Genomic DNA, 20,279 nt, shown 5'->3' on the forward strand with positions numbered 1-20,279 from the left:
TGCCTCAGTTGCCATAAGTCTTCATTGTCTAGTACTCTCATAAGGAACTAGCCTTTAGTCATGAGCGTTTCAGAGTTCTTGTCATGACAGACTATGCTATAATTTTAAAAGTACCTCCAAACCAGGATGCCTTACCCTGAAAGTTGTCCCTGTACTGGCACAAAGGCTGGGTCTTTCTCAACTTCATAAAGCAGCAAAAAACTTCTTAAGCAGCAAAAACTGAAGCAAAATCCCTATATTTTCCCTCTACTTCCCTCATTATCTCTTAGGCCTGAGTTTTGCTATGTCAAACCAGGGATACCTTCCTTGTACGGGCCGATTAGGGAAATTTCAGAGGAATCCAGTAAACTTCCTCAAGGTAGTTCATTTTTTTTTACTTTATAAAACAATCATTACTTATTGGAAGAACAATTTTCAGTCACCGCAATATTTGGATTACTAGCATATTGTATATATTTGGGAGAGAGGGAAATAAAAGTAATATAAAGAATACTGGAAATGGAATGAAAATTCATGTATTCAAATCATGGTTCTGATTAGAAGCACTAGTGAGGTGACCCATAGGAAAGTCTTTAGTAGAATAATAGAATAATATTCTATATAAAACAAATAAATAGAATAAAAAGATAACAGTACTTTTCTATAATACTTGTACTATTTCATAATATAAGTGCTGTAAGGAAACTATTGTGTGTGTGTGCGTGTAATAATAATCATAACGGTATGATACCATGAATTATCATAGATATGACAAATGTACAATTATTTGGAATACAGTTGAAATAATTTCCATTAAAAACATATTCATTCATTTATACATTCATTCAAAAAAAGATGAATTTCTGTTTAAAATATCTATGCTCATTGTACTGTCAGGCATTATAATAAATGTAAAATCTATGAATACACACATATCTCACGTTTACATAATATTTAAGTGTTTTCCTCCTATGACATAAGTGGCATAAGTATCATTAACACCATCTTACAAATAAGAAATCTGTAACCAGAAAGGTTAAAGAATGTGCCCAAAGTCATAACAACTGGGTGACAAAAAGCCTACTGGCTTTGCTGAGACAAACATCTTGGCCTTTTAAGTCTAAGTACAGTATTTCCACTCCCCCACAACCCCATGCCATGAAGATGCTACCCTAGAAATATGATAAATAAGAAAGAGTTTTGTCTGCTTTTGGGAAGTTTATTCTCTAGTAGGGGTTAAAAGTCATGTTTGTGGAAGGGTGGACACCCATTGATTACTATAATTTTGAGGATATGACAGTGGAGAGGAAGAAGTGGGGAAATCAAGAGCTGAACCTGAAAGAATAAGTGGTACTAGAGTGACTAGAAAGAGGAAAAAGAGAAAATAGAGATCAGAGAGAGATAATAGATTGCCATTGGCCTTAAGGCATCTCATAGCAGAAGATCAATGGATGACCACTGGTTGTAAATCCAGCCTCAGATACTCATTAGCTGTGAGACCTTGGATAAGTCACTCCAACTCTATTTGCCTAAATTTTCTCAACTAGAAAATGGGAATGATACTAGCACCTACCTTACAGGGTTGTTTTGAGGATCAAATGAGACAATATTTATGAAAACATTTAGCACTGACTGGCACATAGTAAGCACTGCATAAATGTTTATTCCTTTCCCTTGCTTCTCTGGAAAATTTGGACTGACAGTACCAGTTGTACTCATTTTCTCAAGGAGAAATTTTTTTTTAAAAATCTGTTCTTTCCTCAAAGATGCCAGAGGATAGCTATAAATAAATAATATTTAGATATGGGGGCTAAAAGAGCCTAAATATTAGGAATTTTTCTAACTGGAAGCTCAGAGATATTGTGACTGGACTCGTAAATCCTCATGTACAAACTTAATATAAACTCCCTAGAACAGCAGAAAAGAAAACCACAAAGATCGTAAGGGCTTTTAAATTACTCCTTGTCTTAAATGAACTTATTTCTAGACTAGAGTCTCACAAAATTAATCAATCAATAAATATTTTCCTAGTGCCTAGAATATGGCAGGTTCAGTTCTGGGCTTGCAAAAGGGGAAAATATGTAAGTAACTTTTGTAAAAAAAAAAAAAAGTTCAACCTTTCAGAACCTTCAGCTCTATAGTTCGCTTGGCAAGTACAAGAGAGAATTTATCCTATAACTGCAGTGATGGCATTAGGAATCAGGAGAAAATTGTTGGTTGGTTCTTGTCCTTCATTCATGAAGAGAATAAAATCACTATGTTAGGGTCAGGGTACATGATGTCTTACTGTGGCTGATCAGTCAAATATGAGCTCAGAAGGCTGTAGCACAGATCAGCACAAATAGTTCCTATGAACATTTGGAGTGGAAATGTCCAAATTCACACATCTCAGTTTTCTTTTGAGGTGTCATATTTCTGTTTTGCTTATTAGAGCATGCCTGCACTGATGAAGGCATGCCAAACTGGGCAGTCTTGTGCCAATTTCTCCCATATCTCAGAATCTATTCTAAAGTTCTTTGGGGAGAGGCAGAGCCAAAATGGCAAAGTAGAAGCAGGGACTTGAGTTCTCCCCCCAAATGCCTCAAAATGCTTGTAAAAAATGACTCTAAACAAATTCTAGAGCAGCAGAAACCACAAAATGACAAGGTGAAACAGATATTCCCAGCCCAAGAGAATCTAGAGGGCCAACAGGCAGGGTCTATCACAATGGGCACAGCATGGAGCACAGCCTAGCTTAGGCCTAACCAGCATAGATGGGATTGGAGCAGGCCTCAGAGCACTGAATCAGTGGCAGCTGTGATGGTTTCCAGACTTCTCAACCCACAAATGCCAAAGACATCTTCAAATGTCAGTGGAAAAGTTTTCTCGCCTGGGTGAGAGAGGAGCACGGTCCAGTCACAGCCCCAGCCCCAGGCCCAGGGTGATGGTGGCCACTGCCACAGTGACTGCTGCTTTTGCAGCTCTTGGCCTACAGACAGTAGTGGGATCAAGTGGCTGATCTAGCTCACAGTCCTGGATGGTGGCCCTGGGGTGAGGGGGAGGTGCTGGAGTGGCTGAGCTTGTGGAGAACAGTGGAAAGGAAGTTCTCACAGTTCCAAAGCAGAAAAGAGTGCTTGTGATTGCTTAAAGATCAGAGCACAGGCCAGGAGAGGGGTAAACACCTTTGGTTTGATCATACCACTTTGGAAGAACTGAAAATTTACAGGTCCCTAGAGATATCTCTGAAAACAGCTGTGCAGAACCCCTGAAGCTTGAGCAGTACATCTTCCACTTAAAGAGCTCAAAAGTCAAGTTATTGGCTGGGGAAATGAGCAAACTGGGGGAAAATAAGAATATAGAAGGTTGCTTTCTTGGTGAAAAGGTATTTTCTTGTGTCCTTGGTGACAAAGAAGATCAAAACATACACCAGAGGAAGACAACAAAGTCAAAGCTCCTACATCCAAAGCCTCTGAGAAAAATATTAAATGGTCTCAGGCCATGGAAGAGCTCAAAAGAGATTTTGAAAAACAAGTAAGAGAAGCAGAGAGAAAAATGGCAAGAGAAATGAGAGCGATGCAAGAAAATCATAAAAAAAAAGAGTCAACAGCTTGCTAAAGGAGACCCCCAAAAATGCTGAAGAAAATAACACCTTTAAAAAAAAACAATAACCCCAAGGTTAGAGGTCCAAAAGGCCAATGAAGAGAAGAATGCATTAAAAAGCAGAATTGACTAAATGGAAAAGGAGATCCAAAAGCTTGTTGAAGAAAATCGTTCCTTAAAAATCAGACTGGAGCCAATGGAAGCCAATGACTTTATGAGAAATCAAGAAATTATAAAACAAAACAAAAAGAATGAAAAAATAGAAGACAATGTGAAATATCTCATTGGAAAGACAACTGACCTGGAAAATAGATCCAAGAGAGATAATTTAAAAATCATTGGACTACTGGAAAACCATGATCAAAAAAGATCCTAGGCATCATCTTTCAAGAAATTATCAAGGAAAACTTCTCTGATATTCCAGAATCAGATGGTAAAATAGAAATGGAGGGGCAGCTAGGTGGCAAAATGAGTAGAGTACCAGCCCTGGATTCAAGAGGACCTGAGTTCAAATGAGGCCTCAGACACTTGACACATGTACTAGCTGTGTGACCTTGGGCAAGTCACTTAATCCCAATTGCCCTGCCAAAAAAAAAAAAAACAACAACAAAAAATAGAAATGGAAAGAATCCATGGATCCTCTCCTGAAAGAGACCCCAGAAGGAAAACTCTAGAAATATTGTAGCCAAATTCCAGAATTCCCAGATCAAGGAGAAAAATATTGCAAGCATCCAGAAAGAAAGAATTCAGGTGTTGTGGAAATCCAATCAGAATAACACAAAGTTTTGCAGCTTCTACACTAAGGGATCAGAGGGCTTGTAATATGATATTCTAGAAGTCAAAGGGAGTAGGATTAAAACCGAGAATCACCTACCCAGCAAAACTGAGCACAATAATTCAGGGGAAAAACGGAATTTCAATGAAATAGAGGACTTACAACATTCTTGTTGAAAAGACCAGAGCTGAATAGAAAATTTAGCTTTCAAATACAAGAATCAAGAGAAACATGATAAGGTAAACAGGAATGAGAAGCCATAAGGGACTTATTAAAATTAAGCTGTTTACATTCCTATGAAAGATGATATTTGTAACTCAGGAGACCTGTCTCAGTATTAGGGTAGTTAGAAGGAATATATGTGTGTGTGTGTGCATGTGTTTGTATGAATGTGTGTGCATACCTATGTGTATGTCTATGTGTATACATGTGTGTGTGTGTGTGTGTGTGTGTGTGTGTATAGACAGAGGGCACAGGGTGAGCTGAATATGAAGGGATGACACCTAAAAATAAAATTAAGTGTTGAGAGGAATGTACTGGGAGAAAGAGAAAGGGAGAGGTAGAATGTAGTAATTCATCTCACATAAAAGAGGCAAGAAAGAGCTTTTACAATGGAGGGGAAGAAGGAGGAGGTGAGAGGGACCCAGTGATCCTTACTCTCATCAGACTTGGCTCATATACATACTCGATTGGGTATGGTAATCTATCTTACCCTAAAGGGAAAGCAGGGGGGAAGGAGAAAAGGGGGTGGGAGGAATAGAAGGAACGGCAGATTGGGAGAAGGGGTGTAATCAGAAGCAAACACTTGTGGAGGGACAAGTCAAAGGAGAGAATAGAATAAATGGATGACAGGACAGGTAGAAGGAAATGTAATTAGTCTTTCACAACATGACTGTTATGGAAGTGTTTTGCATGACTACACATTTATAACCTACATCAAATTGCTTACTTTCTCAATGAGGGTGGGTGGGGAGGGAGGGAGAGAATGTGGAACTCAGCTTTAAAAATAAATGTTAAAAATTGTTTTTACATACAACTGGGAAATACAAATATACTGGCAGTAGGGTATACAAATCTAACTTGCCCTAAAGGAAAATAAAAGGGAAGGAGATAAGAGAAGGTGGAGTGTAATAGAAGGGAGGGAAGCTTGGAGAATGCATGCTATCCTGGGGTTGAGGGAGGGGAGATATAGAGAGAAAACTTGGAATTGAAAATCTTGTGGAAGTGAATATTGGAAACTGAAAATAAATTTTAAAAAAAAGTTCTTCAGAGAGACCTATATAATACCCCCTTATCACTTCTTCTGACATATGAGTGCTTGCCTTGTGTGAGTTCTCTGTAAAATGGTCTTTAAGGCAAATGTATATTTAACATTTTAATATTTAACAATGTATATTTAACATGCCAGCCCACCAGAGTTTCTCTCTGTGCAGCTGAGTTTGAATGCTTGGCATATCTCACAAAAGGACCTCAACGTCTAGTGCCTTATCTTACCAGGCGATCTTTAGAATCTTAAGACATTTCAAATGGAAGTGAAGAGGTAAAAGGTTGAGGGGTGCTGGGCACCCCAAAATATTGACACACCGGGTCCTGCCAAAAGAATTCAACTCAAGCCTTCTCAGCCAAGGGAAAAGAGAAAGTTTATTAGGGATTCACCATAATGGGCTGTCTTAAGAAATCCCCCCCCTTTGTGACGCCTGTTTCCACAAGCGGGCCAGATTCAACCTACTGAATTAGATTGAATCTGAGCATCTTCATGGAGGCAAGATGGAGATTATATACACAAAGATAGTAGGAGGGATTGAGGGGTGGTATGGGGTGACCAGAGGAGGGGTTTAGGGAGGGTCTTGAGGGGAAGTCCAAGGAGGGCAAGGTGAGGTAATGGAATTAAGGGTGGGAAGTAGCCAAAGGCATGGAGCTCTTTTGCCATTTGAGTTAGTCTGTTTTTTAAGGTGTTGTTTTCTTCAGTGTATTTTTCAGTTTTTTTTTGGGTCTCCTTTAGCAAGTCATTGACTTGTTTTTCATGGTTTTCTCGCATCCTTCTCATTTCTCTTCCTAATTTTTCCTCTACTTCTATAACTTGCTTTTCCAAATCCTTTTTGAGTTCTTCCATGGCCTGGGACCAGTTCATGTTTTTCTTGGAGGCTGTTGGTGTAGGCTCTTGCACTTTATTGACTTCTTTAGGCTGTATGTTTTGGTCTTCTTTGTCAGCAAAGAAAGAATGCAAAGTCTGAGACTGAATCTCAGTGCGTTTTCGCTGCCTGGCCATATTCCCAGCCAACTAACTTGACCTTTGAGTTTTTCAGTGGGGTATGACTGCTTGTAGACTACAGAGTTCTACGTTCCACGTTTGGGGGGGAGGTGCCGGCTCTGCCACACCAGCACTGCTCCTTCCCCAAGAACCCCTAACCCAGACTGTGCTTAGATCTTCAGCAGGCTGTGCACTCCTGCTCTGATCCGCCACTTAATTCCTCCCACCAGGTGGGCCTGGAGCCGGAAGCAACAACAGCCGTAGCTGCCCCAACTCCGTGGCCCCCAGGGCTGGAAGCTGAACCGCGAACTCCTTCTACTCCCGCAGCTTTTCCCACTAACCTTCTCAGCAGTCTTTTGTGTTTGTGGGTTGAGGAGTCTGGTAACTGCCGCAGCTCACTGATTAAGGGTGCTAGGGCCCCCTCCGCCCAGCTCCTGGTCTCTTTGGTCCACACCGCTCAGGCTGGGCTCTGCTCCACTCCGTTCCCAGCTCCCAGCTCCCAGCTCTGTGTGGTTTAGACCTCACCCAGAGACCATCCAGGCTGTCCTGGGCTGGAGCCCTGCTTCCCTCTGCTGTTCTGTGGGTTCTGCCATTCTAGAATTGGTTCAGAGCCATTTTTAATAGGTTTCTGGAGGGACTCAGTACGGAGCTCATGCTAGTCCCTGCTTACCAGCCGCTATCTTGGCTCCGCCCACTCACTCATTTTTTAAACCCTTACTCTATATCATGCCCTACTTTGCCAAGTGGCAGGAATACAAAGACAAAAGTGAAATAGTTTCCGATATCAAGGATATTGCACAAGGACAGTGGGAGTCAACATTCCCTCATCTATATAGGCATATCCAAAATAGATAAAAGTAGGTAAAAGACAGTTTGGATTGGGAAGACGGCAGTAGCATCCAGGGCTACCAGGGCTATCATGAAGGAGAAAATGGTTTTTGATTTGAGTTGTGAAGGAAATGAAGGATTCTAAGAGATAGAGTTTAAAAGGGCGTAAATTATATTCATAGGGATAGTCAATGAAAAGGCACTAAGAGAGGAGATAGAATGTAAGGAACTAAAAAGATTAGTTTGCCTGGACCATAGTGTAAATGCAAGTGAATAATTACTGAAAAAGCTGGAAAGGTAGAAAGGGCAGAGTGTGATGGACTTTACATGTCAGAGAAAAATCAAAATTACTTCCTGAATCTAAGAATGAAGCTTTTGAAATTTATTGAGTAGGTGAGTGACATGATCACTTGCATTTTGAGCAAATTACTTTGGCAGTTGTGTGAAGAATGGATTGCAGTAGAGAGATACTTCTGGAAGTCAGACTAATGAGAAGGTTATTGCATGATCTAAGACAATTCCAAAGGACTCGTGATGAAAATGCTGTCCACTTACAAAAAGAAAACTGATATCCTATTGCTTGCTTTCTCAATGGTGGGGGGAGGAATGGGAGGCAGAGAGAGAATTGGAAACTCAAAATTAAAAAAAAATATATACATAAAAACAGGTTTTTTAAAAGAATTAAAAAAAAACACAATAAAAATCCATCATGGATAGTGCAAAAAAAAATGGTTATCATAACAATCTATGTGGGAGGCAACTGAGTGCCAGAATTAGGGTAGTGGTATTATGAATGTAGAGAACAATCCAGACATGAAAATGTTGGGGAGATAGAAATGATGAAAGTTACTAATTATTGATAGGGCATAGGTGGCATGGGGCATTGATGGGTGGCTCATTTTATAGCGTGCTAGGTCTGGAATCAGGAAAACCTGAGTTCAAATGTGGCTTCACATACTTTTTAGCTATGTGACCCTGGGTAAGTCATTTAACCCTATATGTCTCAGTTTCTTCATTTGTAAATCGAGATGAAGAAGGAAATGACAATCCATTCTATTATATTTGCCGTGAAAGACCCCAATGGGTTAACGAAGAGTCATATATGACTAAAACAACAGAATGTATACATACATAGAAATTATCGGCTTTAGCAACTATGATGTCAGAGTGCAGACTCTGAAATAAGCAATGGGAATTGTTTTATCTTGCATATTAATTACAGTTACTTTTTCCAGCTTTCACCAATATTTATATTTTCTGTTTTCTGATGGTTTAATATAGGTAACTATTTCATTCAGTGACTTCATCAACACTTTAAAAAGTTATAAACTATGAGCTCACTTGTCCAAAAAATGAGGTTATCTGTGCATAGTTTACATTTACATTGCAATATAAATTGTTGTTATTATTTATCATCACTGTCACTGTCCAACTTTTATAAACAAGGAAGCTTCCATCATGTTTGTGAATTATTTCCATTTCCCCTTGCTTTGAAAATATAGTTCCTGTTATCACAGTCTGGTGTCACATAACATGAAGAACTACTCACTCTATTATGTTCAATCTAGCCAGAGGGGGCAAAGCCTTCTGCCAATTTATCTACTACCCAGCTGTTCCAGGCTGTCATTAAGTAGGTGGAGAAAATGTAAAGGAAGTGCATTTCAAAGCAGGATAACTCCAATCACTGACTCCTTTGTTCTGTTAGTTAACTTTCTATTGAAAATATAGAAGCAAGGGAGGCCCAAGAAAATTGGCATGGAAATACCAATAAAAGAAGCTTACGGAAATAATGCTATAGCCTAAACATTTGTTATAGTAACACTTGGTATTAATATAATCCTTTACATTTGTTCTAAGTACTTTTAAAATATATGCTGTAAAAAAATAACATTTAATTGATGCCTTCTATTTTTTTGCCACACTCATCTCCTAATGGTCTCCCTCCCCAAGTCTCCCAATTAACTTTCCCTTGAAACAAAGACAAAACAGATAGTTGTGCCTTAGAGTATATTCAACAGTGTTTACCTTTACTACTCTGTCCTCATGCCCTCCTCTCACACATGGAGTTTTTTTTCCCTAATTTTGTTTTTTAAGACCAAAATTTGTTAGATATATAACAAGTAGATAGATGGATGAATGTACAGATGATAGAAAATACATGATTTATATTATACTATGTTACCTATAGTATATGGTATATGATACATTCCATTATAATATGTAGCACCTATGAATGGATTGGGGCTTATGAAATGTTATGATACAATAACAATACTTTTTGTTTTTCTTTGAAGTGACTGAGAAGGTGCTGAGTACAAAGACCTTCAGTAAAATGTTTATGGGAGAACAGATGTTCGATACACTCTCATTTTGGAAATCCTGGCAAACTGTAGTGGAAGTGGTGGGGAAGAAGTTCATGTTAGGTTCTTATGACCTTTGCCACAGGTGTACTAAAGAGATTATGTTCAAAATGTCTTTTCAAGAAGAACAAAAGGTCAAGAATCTCAAAGGAACTAACAAAAATATAAAAGAGATTTAGCAGTATGAGATCTTAAATTATATTATAAGACAGCCATTATCAAAACTACATAGTGGTGGATAAGAAATAGAAAGGCAGATCAGTGGAATAGAATAGACGTACAATTTGCACCAGCAAATGATCATAGAAACCTTGTGTCTGACAAATGTAAAGATGATCTTTGGGGATAAGAATTCAGTATTTGGTAAAAATTTATGGGAAAGCTGGAAAAGATTCTTACAGGAATCAGATATAGACCAACATGTATTTGAACTGTGTCAGATAATATTCCAAATGAATTTAAACATTTCCATTTCACTGAAATACAGTACCAGGTCACCATTTAGTAAGATAAAATTAAAATGGACATATAACCTAGATGTAAAAAGGCTATTACAAGACAATTTGAAGAACATAGAACATATTACCCATCAGACTTATGGGTAGTCAAACAGTTTATGAATAAACAAGAGATAAAGAACAGTATGAGATGTAAAATTGATAATTTGGATTACATTAAATTTAAAAAAAAGATTTTTACAAATAAAACAAATATAGCCAAGATCAGCAGGAAAGCAGAAAATTAGGGGAAAATAATTAGAGAGTTTCTTAGGTAAAAGTCTAAAATCTTAAAAATCTAAAGAACTTCGTAGAATCTATAAGAATATGAGTCAAACCCCGATTGATAAATGGTCGAAAGATATGAACAGGTAGTTTTTTGATAAAGAAACCAAAATTATATATAATGAAACAAAAAAAATACTCAGTCCTCTCTTTTTCTTGATTTCCTTTGGTTACACGCAAAAGGTCTAGTTCAGGGGTAGGGAACCTAGGACCTCAAGGCCACATGTGACTCTCTAGATCCTCAAGTGCAGACCTTTGACTGAATCACAGAAGGGAAATATTTGAGAACCTAGAGGGTCACTTGTGGCCTTGAGGCAACAGTTTCTCCACCCCTAAACTAGTTCATCGAAGTACTCCCAAACCTACTTTGCCTTTTTTCTTTGATGACATCATCATCCTATATAATTTGGATTTTTTTTTTTTGCTGTGCACACTCCTCCTTGTGCTCCTACATGTCATAAGTTAAATCCCAAGCCTTCCCTTCTGTGAATTATAACATACCAAATAAAAGTGGATGATTTTGAGTATTCACTAGCTAGTCTATCTCTTCCCTAGAAACTATATCTAACTCTTCAGGATTTCACTGGCCCTTTACCTTGACTATCAAGCAGAACCACAGCCTTGATATCTGCTGTACCACCTTTTCCCCTCAACAGTGGCAAGGACTTTTCTGCATGCCATTCTTACCCTGAGGGAGATAATTTAACTAATATTGGAGTAAATTCTGGTGCAGGGCTGAGCTGACATGATGTCTCAAACATGCTTCACCTTTCTCCCTCTCTTGATTGTCAGGAAGGATTAGTCATACAACATCTAATTTGTTGCCATATACATATCTTTGTCCATTCAATTTCAGTACAAATCAATAACTATTTATGGAGAAAAAAAGATATGATAATCTATTTCTCTCTGACTTCAGAAAATGCTCTTGGTATTCTCATTTGTAGTCAATTAGACTAAAGTCCCCTTCTTTGGCTAGTGTCTCCTGCTCTTTTATGTTGATCAATATCAACCATATCTCCCCAATGACCCTGACTCTTCCATAATTTTCTGTTGTGCCCTGAAGACTTCACTTCTATTCGCTATGTTCTATCAATCTTTTCCTCACCAACTTCTTTCATACTCTATGGGAAAAAAAAAATCACCCTAAGGATCAGCTATCCTGATTACTCTCTTACTCCCTGGATCACTGTTGCAGAAAATTGCTAGCTATCATTAATCATTTTTACTCCCTACATTGTGACTTATCCGTCTCCTTTTCACCTGACCCACTGTAATGGCAATCACACTGGCATACCCAGGATGGCTGCTAGTGCAGGTTCTTTTATCTGCTTTACTAGGAAAGATGGCTGGTTCAGAGGTCAACAATAATATCTAATTACATAAAATATGAACAGAGAAAATACAGAGCAGAGAAATAAAGACCAACAGACAGGGCTCTACTGCCGGAATCAAAGCAATATTGCTATATACTTTACATCCACCACTGAATCAAGAGAGCCTTTACCTCTGAGCATTCAGAGAGCTCAGAATATATGGCCACTCAGAGTCTCAACCATGGAATCACAAGATCCTTCTCATAAGTGAGCCCCCAAAGCAAAAGCTCACCTCTCAGAATATATATTCTTTTGGCTAGTAGGCTCAGAGCCAGAAGGCATCACAACCCTCATGGCTCAGTGCCTAATTTACTTAGTACCAAAAGGTGTGGAAATCTTCCTACAAGCAAGCTTCCTCTAAGCAATCTTCCCTCATGGGCTCCACAGGAGGGCTATTAGTGGGTAAAGAAAATCCTATTCCTCATTAACCTTATACCCACATTCTTACTTTTTCAACTCTTGCTCTTTGACTCAGGTCCCAATAATGGAACTACATGTCATTATACATCACTGGCACTAAGAGAATGGCCATGTCAATCTATTCACCTATGGACCCATTCATCATCCTTCTACAACATGGCCTCCCACATTATGTGTTGTCTCCAATCTCCCCACTCACTTTTGTGTACTGTTTACAATCAGTAGAATATAAGCTTTTTGAATGAAGGAACTCTCCTTATTTTTGTATTTTTATGCTTCTACTTGGCATACAGGAGGCATTTAAGCATTTTTCATTCATTCATTTACACATTCAGTCATTCAGTCATAAATTAACTATTTCTTAGCAAACACTTATTTATATTAGACCCATGTTTCCCACCCTTGAAATTAATTTATATATATTATGTGTTTGTGTATTTTTTGCTTCACCACAAAAGAGTATAAAATTTCTGACTTATTCTTTTGTCAACAATACCTTAGCTCAATGTCTGGCATATTGCAAGTAGATCAAAAATTCTTCTTGAATGAAATTGGAACCTATTCGTTTCATGAAATAGCTATAATAAACTAAAAGAGTTATGCAGAAAAAGGATCTACCAAATCTATACCTTTTGCACAAGGAACTGGTGCCTTTCTGTGTTGTTTATCCATCAGTTTTCATACTGTTTTATTTGATTTTTCTCTCAATATCCCACTTTGGTCAACTAGATTTTTCCCTCTTTGCTTCCATTTGTGTCTTTTTATCAATAACCGCATTATTTAATTGACTCTATGTAGTAATGAGAATCAAAGCCTCTGACAATTATTGAGCATTATACTGAATCAGTGGAATAGATTCAAGAATATCTGATTTTGTGACCACATGTCAATCTCTTAAATAATGATTCCATTTCTTTAGTGATACATGTGTACTTAGAATTCTCTAGAACAAGACGATACTTTTTCCTCTATGCCTACATGCTTTTTAAATTTCCACACATACTTGAAAGACCATTTCAAATGTCCCCTCATCCCTTGGTCAGTAATGACCTTTTCCCCTTGACTCCATTTTGCATTGTTCATCAACCTTCCTCATTCACTAAGTATGTAATATTCTGAATTGTTTTCGATGTGTTTTTATGTGACACACAAACATCCTTTAGGAGAACAGTGTTCACACTCTGTCTAAACATTTTTGAGTACTAGTTCCTAATGCAGATATTTACATATAGGTGCTTAATATGTATTTGATGACGAGATTTAGTTTTTTTTTCTTTTAATATTTCGATTGAGTTTAACTAGCTATTCTTTATATTCTTAGTGTCCTGTGATGCACACACTATCTTTTATAGGCCTACTTTCAATCAGTATTTCTTTGAATATACTTTATTATCAACTATATATTTTTAAGTAATAGTAATACCTGCCTAATACCTGCTACCTGTCTTTTCCAGAAATCCCCCTTCTATCTCCATCTTGCCTTTGTTATCCTGTTGAATGAGGAAGTGTTTGTCTCCTTCCAATGGAATTCTCCACAGCATGACCTAAAATGAAATAATACACTTTGGGCTTCATAAATGTTATATTTCAATTGTTATATTATTTAAAAAAACCCCTCCCATTTGTCACTTACTCCCATGTTGAAATTAGCACTGATAAATTTATAGTATTGTATTGGTGTCCTTAACTACCCTGGGATATCAGGAGTATATTTTCAATGGTAAACCATCAGTAAAAACAAAAAGCATTTTTTGCATGTTTTTCCACATCAAAAGAAAAATTTTCTGTCATGTATGTGATATAACATATGAATATGAACATATTTGTGAAAACATTGTCATGGTCACTTCTGCCTTGTAAAACAGACATCTGTTTCATTTCTAATACCCTAAGCTGAATTTTGTCAGATCAAATAAGTAATGAAAGTTTATTACAAGTCCCCTATATAGGTTTGCTGATTCAATACTTTGAGATTTCTACTACTGTGCTATTCATAATGCATCATATATTACTTCTGAGTGATTAATATACATGCAATGACTAATAATTATGTTTACAGAGAATCAGATTGGAAGGTAATTGATGGATTTAAAAAGGAGACTAACACATTTATTATTCATAAACATATCATTTGAAACATTAAACCAATAGGGTCATAAAGTCAAAACATGGAAATAAATCTAAAGCTCTACTTCAAAATAAAAATTATAACTGACAATAGAGAAAATTAATGACAAGTCTTCAGCAGTCATTTCACAGCCATAACAGTATGGAAAGCACTGAAAACAAAACAGCAAAACATAAGTGGGGTGGGGGGGAACTTAACAATAACCATCCTCTTATAAGATAAAGAGGAATGAAGTTTCCCTTCAATCCAAAGGTTAATCATGTTTAATGACTAACTATAGTTACTTATGTTGTGATTGGACCAGGTATATTTTCAAGAAGTTCCTTCTCTGGATGTGTAATTTCACTGATATAAATACTACATCCAGAGGTATAGATCACAACACATCTATTTTTTCAAACTCTGTGACACTGGCGAGGTCTACGCTATAGTGGAGATCTTCCATTGTGGATACTAATAAAGTACACAGGCTATCTATATGTTATTCTTTGCCTTTGTTACCTGATAGGCCTAGTTCCTTTTTTCAGTCATACATATTCAAATAATATCCTTTAGTTCCCTAGTTCTTTGCTGTTAATTTGTGACAATCTCACACCAAGGATGGGACTTTTTTTTCCCCACTTTTGCTTGACTCATAATGTAGATTCTTTAGAAATTTAAAAACAATAAAAACAAAATTATCTTTCTCCTTTTTTATGTTAATATAAATTCCATGAGGATAAGTGTTATTTTCAGCTTTTTTTCCTGTATCTTGTATCTAGCATGGTGCCTTGTTCACAGAAAATCTTTAATATTTGCTGTGTTGTTAAATTATCTCAGTTTGCTGTCTAACACATATTTTTTCTAACAAATATTTTAAATTTTTTATTTTAAGAAAACTTTTTTTTTCTTTTTTAAAAAAAAATTCCATTTCTGAAAATGTTTGCAATCATCAAACAATCAATAGTCAGGTAGTGGAAAAAAAACCAACAGAATATAAAAGGAGTGGGAAAAGTGGGTGAACATTAGTTAGAATGATTGCATCCCACTTTCATTTGGAAAATTTCCTGATTGTATAGTAAATGACTATTGGTAAATATTACAGTGAATAACTGAATTGGACTCATTCAACAAATGCAAGACAGCTAGATAGTGAGGTAGATAGTGTTTTTGGTTATATACTCAAGACAATCTGTGTTCAAATCCTGCTTTAAATACTTAAATACTGTGCGTCTAAGGGCAACTTACTTATCCTCTCAGCCTCAGTTTCCTCATTTACAAAATGGGGATGATATAGTATTAACTTTAAAAAGTTGTTGTGAGGATCAAGTGAGGAAATATGTAAAGCACTTCGCATTCTTTTTTAAGAACAAAGCAATTTATTAATGAATCTGGAATGGTGTGTCCTAATGTTTCTTGTTGGCAACTGCCAACTCTCCAGCAATTCTGTCCAGGTTTCTCTGTCCCGGAGGTATCAGCTTACAGCCCCCATCCTGATCCTTTTCCATCACCTTGAAGCCACTCTTGGAGCCCCTGATGAAGTGACTGGGCATGACCCCGTTGCGCTGGCGCCCTCTGTTGATCTTGGTCATGGATCCTACATCGGCCCGGCCTCTCAAGTAAAGGTGCCGGGCAGTGGAGGCAGCCCGGGTGTAGAATCAGTTTTCATCACAGGGAGCCAGTTCCTTATGTTTGGCCAACTTGACCGTGTCCACCGATTCCAGGACTTATAGCTTCCTTGACTTTTTCAGGAAGGTGGTCAGGGCCGGGATGAACTCCCGTTGGTTCACGTCCTTCACAATGACTCGGCATCGTGTGGGCTCCCCGCGGCCAGCCAGGGAAAAAGCACTTTGCAAAATTAAAAAAAACAAAACAAAAACAACTCTATTAAATGCTGTTATTATTGTTATCTGAATGTAACTGATTAAGATTGTAGTAAACAAACAAATAAATACATAAATGAATAAGTAAATAGATGAATGGATGAATGAATGAATGAATAAGTAAATAAATAAGTAAATTAATGAATGAATGAATGATTTATTAATTGAAAAATATCATGTCTAGGCTTTTTTATTAATATTATTTTCAGGTAATGCAATAATTAAATTATCTCTTCTCAATTTATTTTCCAAATCTGTTTTTCCCCAATGAAATATAACACAATTCCATTTGTTTTTGGATTCATTTTATTGTTTCTTGATGTCTTATGGAGTCATTAGCTTCCACATGACCACTTTTAATTTTGAAGAAATTGTTTTCTTCAGTAAGTTTTTATACTGCTTTTACATTTGGCCAATTCCATTTTTTAAATTCTTGTTTTCTTCATGATTTTTGTGCCTTCTTTACTAAGTTGTTGACTGTTGTTTCATGATTTTCTTGCATCATTCTCATTTATTTTCCCATTTTTTCTACCTCTTTCTTTTGATTTTTAAAACCCTTTTCAAGCTTTTCCAGAAAATTATTTTGGGGCTTTTTGACCAACTCACATTTTTCTTTGAAGTTTTTCATGTAACTATTTTTACCTCATTGTCTTCTGTTTTTTTTGTCTTGCTCTAACTATTTTGACCTCATTGTCTTCTTCTGGGTTTATGTCTTGCTCTGCCTTCTCACCATAGCAGCTTTCTATGGTAACGTTCTTCTTTTGCTGTTAGTTTTTTTTTTTTTTTTTAGCATATTTCTTGACTTATAAACTTTGGTATGGTTGGGCTTTGCTCCTGGGATTCAGGGAGTAATGTCCCAAGCTTCAGGCCTTTGTTGCTGGTGTTTTCAGTGTTAGCCCTGGGGTTCTGTAGCCTTTTGGTACTTCTAAGGTGGTATGATCTAAGGAGAGATGTGGTCACTGCTCTTTCGGGCTGTTCTCTGACCTGTGAGCTACCGCATTCATTTTGTTTTTCCACTGCAGTACTGTGATCATGGCCTCTGCACCCCTGCACTCATAAGCACTAGTGGGACAATGCTTTTTGTTCCTCTTGGACTGCATCTCAGAACTCTGTATGGGTAATGCAACAGTGCCAGATAAGGATCCCCTATAATCTCCTTTTGACCAGCTTTCTGACTTCTTTACCATCTACTGCTGCTGATAAACTGTCTCAAAGGAGTGCTGCTGGTGATTCAGTGTGTGCATTCAACACTGGGCACCAAGTCAGACCACCACTCTGCTGATACAGACCTTTCCCCTCAATGCCCTATGTTGTTCAGGGCTGGAGAATTGTTTCACCCCAAAGCTTTACTTGTTCTGCCCCTTCAGAAAGTGATTTGGCAGCATTATTTAAAGTTGTTTGGAGGGGAATTTGAGACAGTTCAGGTGAGTCCTTGTCTTTATTCCACCAAGCTGACTCCAATCATTTCTTATGGCAAAATAGTATTCCATTACGATCATGTGCCACTTTTTCTTAAGCCATTCCACCATTGATGGACATTCCCTCAATTTCCAACTTTTTGCTCCATATAAAGAAGTGCTATAAAAACTTTTGTACATAAAATTATTTTCTTTTTCTTTGTTCCTTTGGGATGCAGACCTAGTAGTGGTATTTCTGGGTCAACCAGTATGAATAATTTTCCCCCTTTGGAGACTGCTCTAAATTGTTCTCCAGAATTGTTGGACCACTTCATGCCTCCACCAACAATTCATTAGTGTATCCATTTTCTCTCGTCCTCTCCAGTAGTTGTCATTTCTAATAGGTGTGAAGTGGTATCTCAGAGTTGTTTTAATTTGCATTTCTCTAATCAATAGTGACTTAGAGAATTTTTTCCTACGATTATAGATTATTTTGAATTTTTCTTCTGAAAATTGCCTGTTCCTATCCTTTGCCTATTGGAGAACGACTCTTATTTAAAATAAAAATTAATCAGTTATCTGCATATTTGAGAAATGTATACTCATTCCTTTTTAAGACTTTCTTTAACACCTAATAGAAAATGAAGCAAAGAAGACAGTTGGTAGCCATAGCTTTTAAGAGGCAGGGGCAATAAGTTCTGGTTGCACTTGAACATTGAACCATGATGACCCCAAAAAAATGCTGACAAAAATAACACCTTAAAAAATAGACTAACTCAAATGGCAAAAGAGCTCCAAAAAGCCAATAAGGAGAAGAATGCCTTGAAAGACAGAATTACCCAAATGGAAAAGGAGGTCCAAAAGACCACTGAAGAAAATAATACCTTAAAAATTAGATTGGAGCAAGTGGAAGCTAGTGACTTTAGGAGAAATCAAGGTATTATAAAACAGAACCAAAGGAATGAAAAAATGGAAGACAATGTAAAATGTCTCCTTTGAAAAGCCACTTACTTGGAATATAGATCCAGGAGACATAATTCAAATATTATTGGACTACCTGAAAGCCTTGATCAAAAAAAGAGCATAGACATCATCTTTGAAGACATTATTAAGGAAAACTGACATTATCAAGGAAAACCCTAGAACCAGAAACTGGAAGAATCCACCAATCATCTCTTGAAAAAAGATACCAAAAATAAAACTCCTAGGAATATTGTTCCCAAATTCCAGAGTTCCCAGATCAAGGAAAAAATAATGCAAGCAGTCAGAAAGAAATAATTTGAGTATTGTGGAAACATAATTAGGATAACACAAGATCTAGCAGCTTCTACATTAAGGGATTGAAAGGATTGGAATATGATATTCCAGAGGTCAATGGAGCTAGGATTAAAACCAAGAATTACCTACCCAGCAAAACTGAGTATAATACGCCAAGGCAAAATATGCATTTTCAATAAAATAGAGGACTTCCAATCTTCTTCAATGAAAAGATTGAGTTCGGATTGAATTATTTTGCATCTCTATTTTTTTTCCTTTTGGTATTATGGCTAATATGGAAAGAGCTGAATAGAAAATTTGACTTTCAAATACAAGAATCAACAGAAGCATGAAAAGTAAATACGAAAGATAGATCATAAGGGACTTACTGAAGTTGAAGCATTTTGTTTACATTACTACATGGAAAGATGACATTTGTAGCTCATTAGACCTTTCTCAGTATTAGGGTAGTTGAAGGGAATATAAATACATACATACATATAATATATATATATATATATACATATATATATATATATATGTGTGTGTGTGTGTGTGTGTGTGTGTGTGTGTGTGTATACATATATATTATATATATAGACATAGGACACAGGATGAGTTGAATATGTATAGATGATATTAAAAAGTAAAATTAAGGGTTAAGAGAGGAATATATTGGGAGAAGGCGAAAGGGAGAGATAGATAGAATAGGGTAAATTATCTCACATAAAAGTGGCAACAAAAAGCAGTTCTATTGGAAAGGTAGACAGGGTAGGTGAAAGGGAATGAGTGAATCTTGCTCTCATTGGATTTGAGTGAAGGATGGAATAACATACACACTCAACTGGGTACCTTACCCCACAGAAAATAAGGGGGAAGGGGATAAGAAAGGGGGAATGATAGAAGGGAGGGCAGACTGGGGAAGGAGGTAATCAAAAGCAAACACTTTTGAAAAGGGACAGGGCCAAGGAAGAAATTTGAATAAAGGCGGACAGGATAGGATGGAGGGAAATACAGTTAGTCTTTCACAATATGATTATTTTGGAAGTGTTTTGCATAATGTTACATGTGTGGCCTATGTTGAATTGCTTGTTTTCTCAAGTAGTGTGAGTGGGAAGGGAAGAAGGAAGAGAATTTGGAACTAAATGTTCTAAAAACAAATACTCCCCCAAAAAAGTTATTTTTGCATGCAACTGGGAAATAAGATATACAGGGAATGGAGTATAGAAATCTACCTTGCCCTACAAGAAAGTAAGGGGAAAGGGGATGGGGGGTGGAGTGGGGT

The 20,279-nt window shown here is 37.1% G+C and overlaps 1 pseudogene; it reads right to left on the reverse strand.

Annotated features, from left to right (window-relative positions):
• Positions 1–15,863: 15,863 nt before the first annotated feature.
• Positions 15,864–17,527, reverse strand: LOC118841919 (annotated as a pseudogene).
• Between the last annotated feature and the right edge of the window lie 2,752 nt (positions 17,528–20,279).

This window comes from Trichosurus vulpecula, chromosome 1, assembly GCF_011100635.1.
Source record: "Trichosurus vulpecula isolate mTriVul1 chromosome 1, mTriVul1.pri, whole genome shotgun sequence".
Classification (NCBI taxonomy): Eukaryota; Metazoa; Chordata; class Mammalia; order Diprotodontia; family Phalangeridae; genus Trichosurus; species Trichosurus vulpecula.